We start from the raw sequence: 9,098 nt of genomic DNA on the forward strand, positions 1-9,098 counted from the left end.
GGAGACCTGGGTTCAATCCCTGGGTTGGGAAGATTCCCCTGAAGAAGGGAACGGATACCCACTCCAGTATCCCGGCCTGGAGAATCCCGTGGACTCTTCCGTGGGGTCGCAAAGAGTTGGACACAACTGAGCCACTTCCATCTTTCTATCTATCTTTTAATTCATCCAAGGTTCATAATGACTCTCTGTGGTAGGTACTATTACCAGCCCTGATTTTACAGATGAGAAAATTCATGCACAGTTGAGAGATGGGAATTGGGAGAGGAGGGAACCAGGCACCTTCTTCCCAAAGAAGTGTTCCAAAGCCCCATTTCTCCATACTCACCTGGGATCCACCTGCACTATCTTTGGCTTATTGGGAAGCAGTAGCCAGTGCGGTAATGCATTATTTAACACCACTTCCCATCCTTCTTTGCCTTACTCCTCCCTTTTCTCACTCTTAGAACCCTGGTTTTGTATCTTTGAGATAAACCATTAGTATTTAATTGATGTCTACCATAGTAGGTCATTAATAAAAAATATTATAGTGAACTAAGAGAGTATTATAAGCACACTATTTGAAGACATGGAGGTAAATACCATAAGGGATAATTCTCCCCCACAATTTCCCTAGTGGTTCAGATGGTAAAGAATCCACCAGTGATGTGGGAGACCAGGGTTTGCTCCCGGGGTTGGGAAGATCCCCTGGAGAAGGGAACGGCTACCCACTCCAGTATTCTGGCCTGGAGAATCCCATGGACAGGGGAGCCTGGCAGGCTACAGTCCATGGGGTTGCAAAGAGTTGGACATGACTAAGCGACTTTCACTTTCAAAAGTTGAAAATGGTTATTTCCAGGGAAATGAGATGACTGCATTTAGCACCATTAAAAATGTAAGCTATTTACATGCATTTCTTGGATAATTATAATTCAATTATACAAGATTGATGTTGAACTAAAGATGTTTTCAGACAGACCCTGAGTGTACTATTCACAGACCTTTACTAAATGAACTAATCACATATTATTCAGAAGGAAAGAAATTGAACCAAGATAGAAAGAATGAAATTCAAGAAGCAGATGTGAAGTTGACAAGTATGTTTGTAAAAGTGAAACAAAAACAAAAATGCTGAAATGTCTGAATGTGTTTTAAATAAGGGGGATTATAAACAAGGTAAAAGCAAGGCTTTAATAACAGGGAAGATGGAGAGGGGTGATCAGAGTCAAGCCTTTGGATATTTTTTCAGTTTGTTGCTGTTATTTAGTTGCTAAGTTGTGTCCTATTCTTTTTGGACTGGAGCCCGCCAGGCTCCTCTGTCCAGGGGATTTCCCAGGCAAGAATATTGGAGTGGGTTGCCACTTCCGACTCCAGGAGATCTTCTAGGGATGGCACTCGCATCTCCTGTGTCTCCTGCATTGCAGGCAGATTCTTTACCTGCTGAGCCATCTGGATATATCAACCTGATAGATATATTGGCCTGATAGGTAAAACCAGAATATATTAAATATTTAATGGTTGCTATAAAGAAAATAGAAATAAAGCATACAACTTCCAAACCAAAGAAAGGGAGAAGAATAAAGAAAAATCTATCAATCAGAGACCAAGAAGTACAAAGACAAGTAGAAAGCCCAAATAAAATGAATTTTAAAGAGAACACAGGTTACAGTTGTACAACCTCATCATAGGAAAGAATTTCTTTAAAACTCAAAAAACAGAAAAAAAACATAAACAACTGATCAAAATGGACAAAAATATGAGCAAGCAATTTGCAGAAGAAGAAATCTGAATACATAGCAGGTAGTCAGGATATAGTGATTAAATCACAACCAGCATACTGAAAAACAAAAGATTGGTAATACCAAGTGACAATGATGTGGAAATGGAAGCTCTCATATACTGTTGGTGAGATGGTAATTGTTACAATCATCTTGAGAGTTACCTGTTAATATCTAGTTGAGCTAAGGATGTGCATATCCTATGACACAGGTATTCCAATTGTAGTTATATTTCCTAGAGAAACTTGCACAAGAGCACAAAAGAGAACTTTATCAGGATGCCCACTGGAGAATTGTTTGTAATTCAAACAATTGTTTGTAATTGTTGTAATTGCCAAAAGTTTAGATACTAGCTAAATAATCTTTCATGAGTGATTCATAAACTATAATCTTAACATTGGAATACCAGCAGGAAATATGAATGGAGTAGATGTACATGAATCCACATGCAACAATCCTAAAACATAATGTTGAGTTAAATACAGAATATTACAAAATGATTCTTAAAATGAGATAACCCCTTATGTACCCTGGAAACCCATAAATCAGTATTGCAAAATACTTGCAAATGTATGGTGAAAATATAAAAAATAGATAGGATACACAAACATCAATTTCAGGATAGTAGTTGCCTCTGGAAAAATGGAGTGGGGAGGAAGATTGATGGTCTTTGCAATATCTCTAATTTTTATCCCTTTATATTCTTTTTAAAGCACTAAGACACCTGGGATAGAGTGTTAACATTTTAAAACCTGAATGATGCACACTTGGACAGTATAGTATCCATTATCTTTTTCTGTACCTTTGAACTACATCACAAGTAAGAACTTACATTTATTGGATGTTACAGTGAGAATTCAATCAGCAGTAGCTTCCGAGGAAGCACTGAGTGATGAGCAGGTAGTTCTGTCTGGCCGAGTGCTGAGCACTGTGAATGCTGTGATGTGGAGAATGAGAAAGAGGCTCCTGGGAGGAGGAGGGCAAGGTCCAGGAGCAGGAGGAGACAGCACGGAACTGGGGGAGCTGTGAGTGCCCTGGAGCAGCTGACCACGAAGTGGCAGGAGATACACAAGGCGACAGAAGATGTGCCTCCAGATCAGACCTGTCTTTGCTGTCAGCTGAGATTTTATACCTTAGAAAGCTTAAATGTTCACTGAAAGCTCTTACTTCTATATCAAGAACACAATTGGTTCTTTATGTTTCTTTCCTCCTCAAGACACTCTTCTGGTTGTTGCAATTTAATGGCAACCCACTCCAGTGTTCTTGCCTGGAGAATCCCAGGGACGGCAGAGCCTGGTGGGCTGCCGTCTCTGGGGTCACACAGAGTCGGACACGACTGAGCGACTTAGCAGCAGCAGCAGCAGAGTACAAGACGGATAAGGCAATGGCACCCCACTCCAGTATTGCCTGGAAAATCCCATGGATGGAGGAGCCTGGTGGGCTGCAGTCCATGGGGTCGCTAAGAGTCGGACATGACTGAGTGACTTCACTTTCACTTTTTCACTTTCATGCATTGGAGAAGGAAATGGCAACCCACTCCAGTGTTCTTGCCTGGAGAATCCCAGGGGCAGGAGAGCCTGGTGGGCTGCCGTCTATGGGGTCACACACAGTCGGACACGACTGAAGTGACTTAGCAGTAGCAGTAGCAGAGTACAAGAACCACATTTTTGGAATGACCTTAGCAATCATCTACTAGTCCAATCCTTTCGTTTTATCCACCAAAGAATGTATTGATCTCTTGGAGGACAAACCACTCTGAAAGTTTTCATCTTTGCAACCCAAGTTAACTCAGTTGGCTTTTTGGAAGAACTGATTCCTAGGGCAGATTTAGGGAAGAATCTGGGGAAAGGCTGTGTCCAGAGAAGTTGTTCATTGGTAGAAGATTTCATGAAAGTCATACTGTGATATATATAGATGTGTGCTGAATGCTGTTATTCAGTCACTAAGTCACGTCCGACTCTTTGTGACCCCACAGACTGCAGCACACCAGTCTTCCCAGAGTCCAAACTATGTCCCAGAGTTTGCTCAGACTCATATCCATTGAGTTGGTGATGCTATCTAACCATCTCATCCTCTGTCCACCCCCCTTTCCTGCCCTCAGTCTTTCCCAACATCAGGGTGTTTTCCAATGAGTCAGCTCCTTGCATCAGGTGGCCAAAGTATTGGAGCTTCAACATCAGTCCTTCCAATGAATATTCAGGGTTGATTTCCTTTAGGATTGGCTGGTTTGATCTCCTTACAGTCTAAGGGACTCTCAAGAGTCTTCTCCAGCATCACAGTTCAAATGCATCAATTCTTCAGCCTTCAGCTTTCTTTATGGTCCAACTCTCACATCCATACATAACTACTGGAAAAACATAGCTTTGACGATACAGACGTTTGTCAGCAAAGTGATGTCTCTACTTTTTAATATACTGTCTAAGCTGCATGCTTAATAAATTATTTTGATGGGTTCTTAATTATGAAAATTAATTAATAAAAGAAGTCTCTTTAATTCATTTGCTGAAGAATGTGGTGGGGTACATTTCATTCTACTCCCAACTTTGGGGATTTTTTTTTTATCATAGATGAGAGAATTACGACAAAAATGTAAGCCTTGGTCACTCTATGTGGAATATGAAGATCATAGATCACACAGAGGATTCCAGTTCGGGTCACTGGGAGGAACAGGGGACCTGGGAAGGAGCTGCAGTTTGCATGAGTTGACAACAAGAATGGTTTGAGTTCAGGCTATTGAATTTCAGAATATGACTGTACACCCCAATGATTCATACCCCTTCCCCAGCACTACAGCTTACAATAGCTCAGATAAACATCATCAGGTCTTTCTCAAGGATTATCTGTAATGTTCTAAAATACGATTTCTGCCATAAAAGGACAATCTCTTCCTTTTCTTGATTCAGATTCCGTCTGTCAAGAAAAATTTGGCAGTCTAGTGAAATCCATTAAATAGGAAGTCCTCACTTTCGGGAAGTGCGCTCTTGTTTCTGGTCTTCTCTCAGACTTTGGTCTGAAATGTTTGTTTTCTAATCCTTCATGTCATGCCTGAGCCATATATAAATCAAAATGTCTGTGCATAATTTCTCTAATTTATAAAACTACCATCACGGAAGAAGTGGTCCAGGGGACACTTGTTCAGTTGCTCAGTTGAGTCCAACCCCTTGCGACCCCACGGACTGCAGCACACCAGGCTTCCCTGTTCTTCATCATCTCTTGGAGCTTGCTCAGACTCACATCCATTGAGTCAGTGATGCCATCCAACCATCTCATCCTCTGTCATCCCCTTCTCTTGCCTTCAACCTTTCCCAGCATCAGGGTCTTTCCCAGGTGACCCTGACAGGTGATTAATGTAGAGAGTAGCATGAATCTTGGTTTGAGATGAAGATTTTATTGACTCATTCCTTCTTTGCTCCAACAGTTAGTGATGTCAGCAATCTGGGCTGTCTCTTCACATTATCAAATTTACGCTTGTATTTAACTAACGTCCAAAACTATACATTTGTGGATAATGGACCCACTCCTTCCTGGGTTACCGATCTCTCTCCTCTTTGATACAATTTTGAGCTAAGGTCATTTTGGTGGACACAGCAGCACATTGCTCATCTTTAGCAAACCAACACAGTGTCTCAGGTCAAGGAAAAATGCTCACAGCTTTAGTTAGCGATCCAGTTTCTGTCTTGGCTTAGCAGAACCCCCATTCACTACAAAGCATTCTATACATTTCTATTAACTTTCCTTGTTAGTTGCCAGTATTTATTTGTAGGAAAAAAAGCTCAGCTCTCTTTTGATTCCAATATTACTTGTGGAAATATCTGTATGTCTCCTTATTATCAAAACTTGAGGGAAAATTAAAGCAGAAAGTATTTCCTGTAAGCCTTGTGTATTTCATGTTCATTCTTAAAAACACAGTGAGACAAATCACAAAGCCTATCTCTGATGGAAAGGATCCCTAAGACTGAAGCTATGTTGGGTATTGGTTCATCACATGCAGCTGTCAAAAACTAAGCTAAAAAAAGACTGAAACTAACCTTAGGGTTGCCAATGCTTGCCTTGGGCGTTCACTCTAAATGAATGATGGGTAATAGTTCCCAAACTGTATGCAAAATGTTCTGAAGAACACAGGTTGACTTAATATGCACCATTTAAAACAAAATTATCAGATGCTAATATACAAATACGCTAGTGTGCTCTGTATGATGAGCTCAGGAATATATTAGCAGGAAAGCGGTATGATTGAAGTTTGCAATTCATATGCATTAGATACCTTTGAGCTTTTCTGAGAATTGTAGAACATCAAGCAGGCTATAGAGCAATGTCTCTACCATTCTCTCGCAAGCAAAGCAAGAGTGTTTATTTTTAAGGTAAAGTTGAGGTTAGGATTTAGAAGAGCAGAAGGCTTCTTTGCCTTTAAGGAATTGACAGATTTGGGGGGTAGGGTGGACAAGTATGAGAAGACATGGTTATTTTCTTGTCTTCTTCTTTTTGAAAAATATTTATTTATTTGGCTGCACTGTGTAGTCCATGGAATTCTCTAGGCCATAATACTGGAGTGGGTAGCCTATCCCTTCTCCAGGGGATCTTCCCAACCCAGGGATCAAACTCAGGTCTCCCGTATTGTGGGCAGATTCTTTACCAGCTTGAGCCACAAGGGAAGCCCAAGAATACTGGCGTGGGTAGCCTATCCCTTTTCCAAGGGATCTTTCTGACCCAGGAATCAAACCAGGGTCTCCTGCAATATAGGCGGATTCTTTACCAACTGAGCTATGAGGGAAGCCCATTTTTCTTTTTAAAAAGTATTTATTGATTTGGCTGTACCGGGTCATAGTTGCAGCATGGGGGATCCTTACTCTTCTAGTTGTGGCATGCGAACTCCAGCGGTAAAGAGTCCACCTGCCAATGCAAGAGATGCAGACAGGAGACATGGGTTCCATCCCTGGGGCGGGAAGATCCCCTGGAGAAGGGCATGGCAACCCACTCCAGTATTCTTGCCTGGAGAACTCCAATGGACAGAGAGCCTGGTGGGCTACTGTCCATGGGGTCGCAGAGTCAGACACGACTGAGCGACTGGACACAGCACGCAGCATGTGAACTCTTAGCTGTGGCAGGTGGGATCCAGTTCCCTGACCAGGAATCGAACCCAGGCCTCCCTGCATGGGGAGCGCAGAGACTTAGCCACCAAACCTCCAGAAAAGTCCCTGTCATTGTTTTCTTGAAATCAGGGAAAACTAACTTGAGAGCTCCAGGGCTCCCTTGACATATTGTCAATTTTGGAAAAGGAAGAGAAAGGGAGTGGGGAAAAAAAGGAATTCATGTACTTAAAATTTTTGCAAAATTCATTTAAAATAATTTCTATTCATTAGGTTTAGTAAAATATAAAAATATACTGACTTAATATTCATAGATTCTGAATATCTCCTTGATTTTTTTGATCATAACTCACATGCTTGCTTAACACTGATCATTTTTGTCAAGGTATGTTTAATTCTGTTTTTTTCACCTGTGGAGTTTCAAGGGGAAAAAAAGGCATGATTTTTACATGGTCTTAAAAATAAATTACTTACATATTGAAAGAATGTTCATTTCAGCAATTCTTTTTTAATCCATAAAATGGAAAGATAGATTTACTTCCTTTGTAAATCGGTAGATCCTAGTAAATGTTACAGGTTTGCCCTTCATCCTTTAAGCAGTCCTCCAGGAATTTCTTCCAAGGTTGGCTTGGAAAGATATTTTTACCTTCAATATAGCCTCTCTCCTGTGTGCAAATTTCTGGACAGTAGCATGAAGTCGCGGTGCATGACTGGTCTCTGAATGGGGAGATCTGCCTTCGTTTCAGGTCTGGACTCTTCCTAGTCCACATCCGACAGCTTTGGGCCACTTCTTTCTCTCTCTGCCTTCTTGTCAGGTGGTGGTCAGAACACTTCAACTTTTAGAATTATTGTCAGGACTCAATGCTAACTTTTTAGTTAAAAATACATATATATAATTTATGTGACCTATAATTTTCATAGATAATATTTAATATATTTGTGTGCTCAGTTGCTCAGTCGTGTCGAACTCTTGGCGACCCCATGGACTGTACAGCCCACCAGGTTCCTCTGTCCATGGAATTTTCCAGCCAAGAATACTGGGGTTTCTACAAATAAATGCATATATATAAACATTTAATATACCCATCAGTAAAAAGCCCAGCAGAGTTTCTTAAACACACTGGAAGTTCACCAAGTGATATGTCCCTCTCTGCCTCCCTGCCTGCAATGGACTGTCTTCCCTGGCAAAATAATCATTGTGACACTGAGTGAATGGGTTTTAAAGCATATCTTTATCTATATATACTGTGCATCTATTCTATTCTTAAGTCCCAATGCTGTGCTCTGCTGAGCTTAGTCACTTAATCATGTCCCACTTTTTGCAACCCTATGGACTGTAGCCCACCAGGCTCCTCTGTCCGCAGGGATTCTCCAGGCAAGAATGCTGGCATGGGTTGCCAAGCCCTCCTCCAGTAATTCCCAATAGCACACTGTAATATGATCCTTTCTTTAGACTCTTCTTAGTTTTTTAATTTCCCCTTCCATTCCTGTAAATAAATTCCCTCTTACATGTAAGATGGCAACAAACTGTTGTTATTATACAATAATTTGTATGGATAAAATATGCATCACAAAAGAAAAAGCTCTATTGATATAAAATGTATAGAAATAAATAGAATTCCTCTTCAGCAGGCTTCTCTACTACTAAAAAAAAAAAAAAACAACAAAACTGTTTTGGAACTCCTGAGATAACATGATACTGGCGCACTGGGAAGATGAGTACAAGCTGGCTTGTTAGAAGCAAAGATATCCCTTTGATCATTCACTTCACTAATCTTAGTGCGTATTGTAATGCTTCCCTCAGTGAATTAGACCATCTTCTTTTCCGTGGGAGAAGTAATTTGCATGTCACACAGTTATACACCCGTGATACCCACTTCCAAGCTCCCCATCACTGGCTACTCACAGCTACCGCCACACACTCAGTGATGTTTCACGTATCACTGAAGCTCTCCCACTTGGATAAAGGGCCAACCTGCATTTCTTGCCAGTGGTATGTTATCCTGGTACCTTGTTCCTGCATCTGCTCTGTACAAACACAACTGTGATTCTGTCCTAATGGCCAATTATCATTAAGCTGATCGTGAGCTTTTGTTAAACAGCCCGGAGGGGCTCACTACACTGTTAATACCATCCTGCCCTAAAAGGATAACAGTGAGTATCAGCTGCCGTCTGTTTTCAAGATTGAAAGGGCACGAATGTGCCAGTAGAAATGATAGATAAGATTCTGTGCATCCTATTTTTACCCCTGTTCTCT

This window comes from Bos mutus, chromosome 23, assembly GCF_027580195.1.
Source record: "Bos mutus isolate GX-2022 chromosome 23, NWIPB_WYAK_1.1, whole genome shotgun sequence".
NCBI classification, from domain to species: domain Eukaryota; kingdom Metazoa; phylum Chordata; class Mammalia; order Artiodactyla; family Bovidae; genus Bos; species Bos mutus.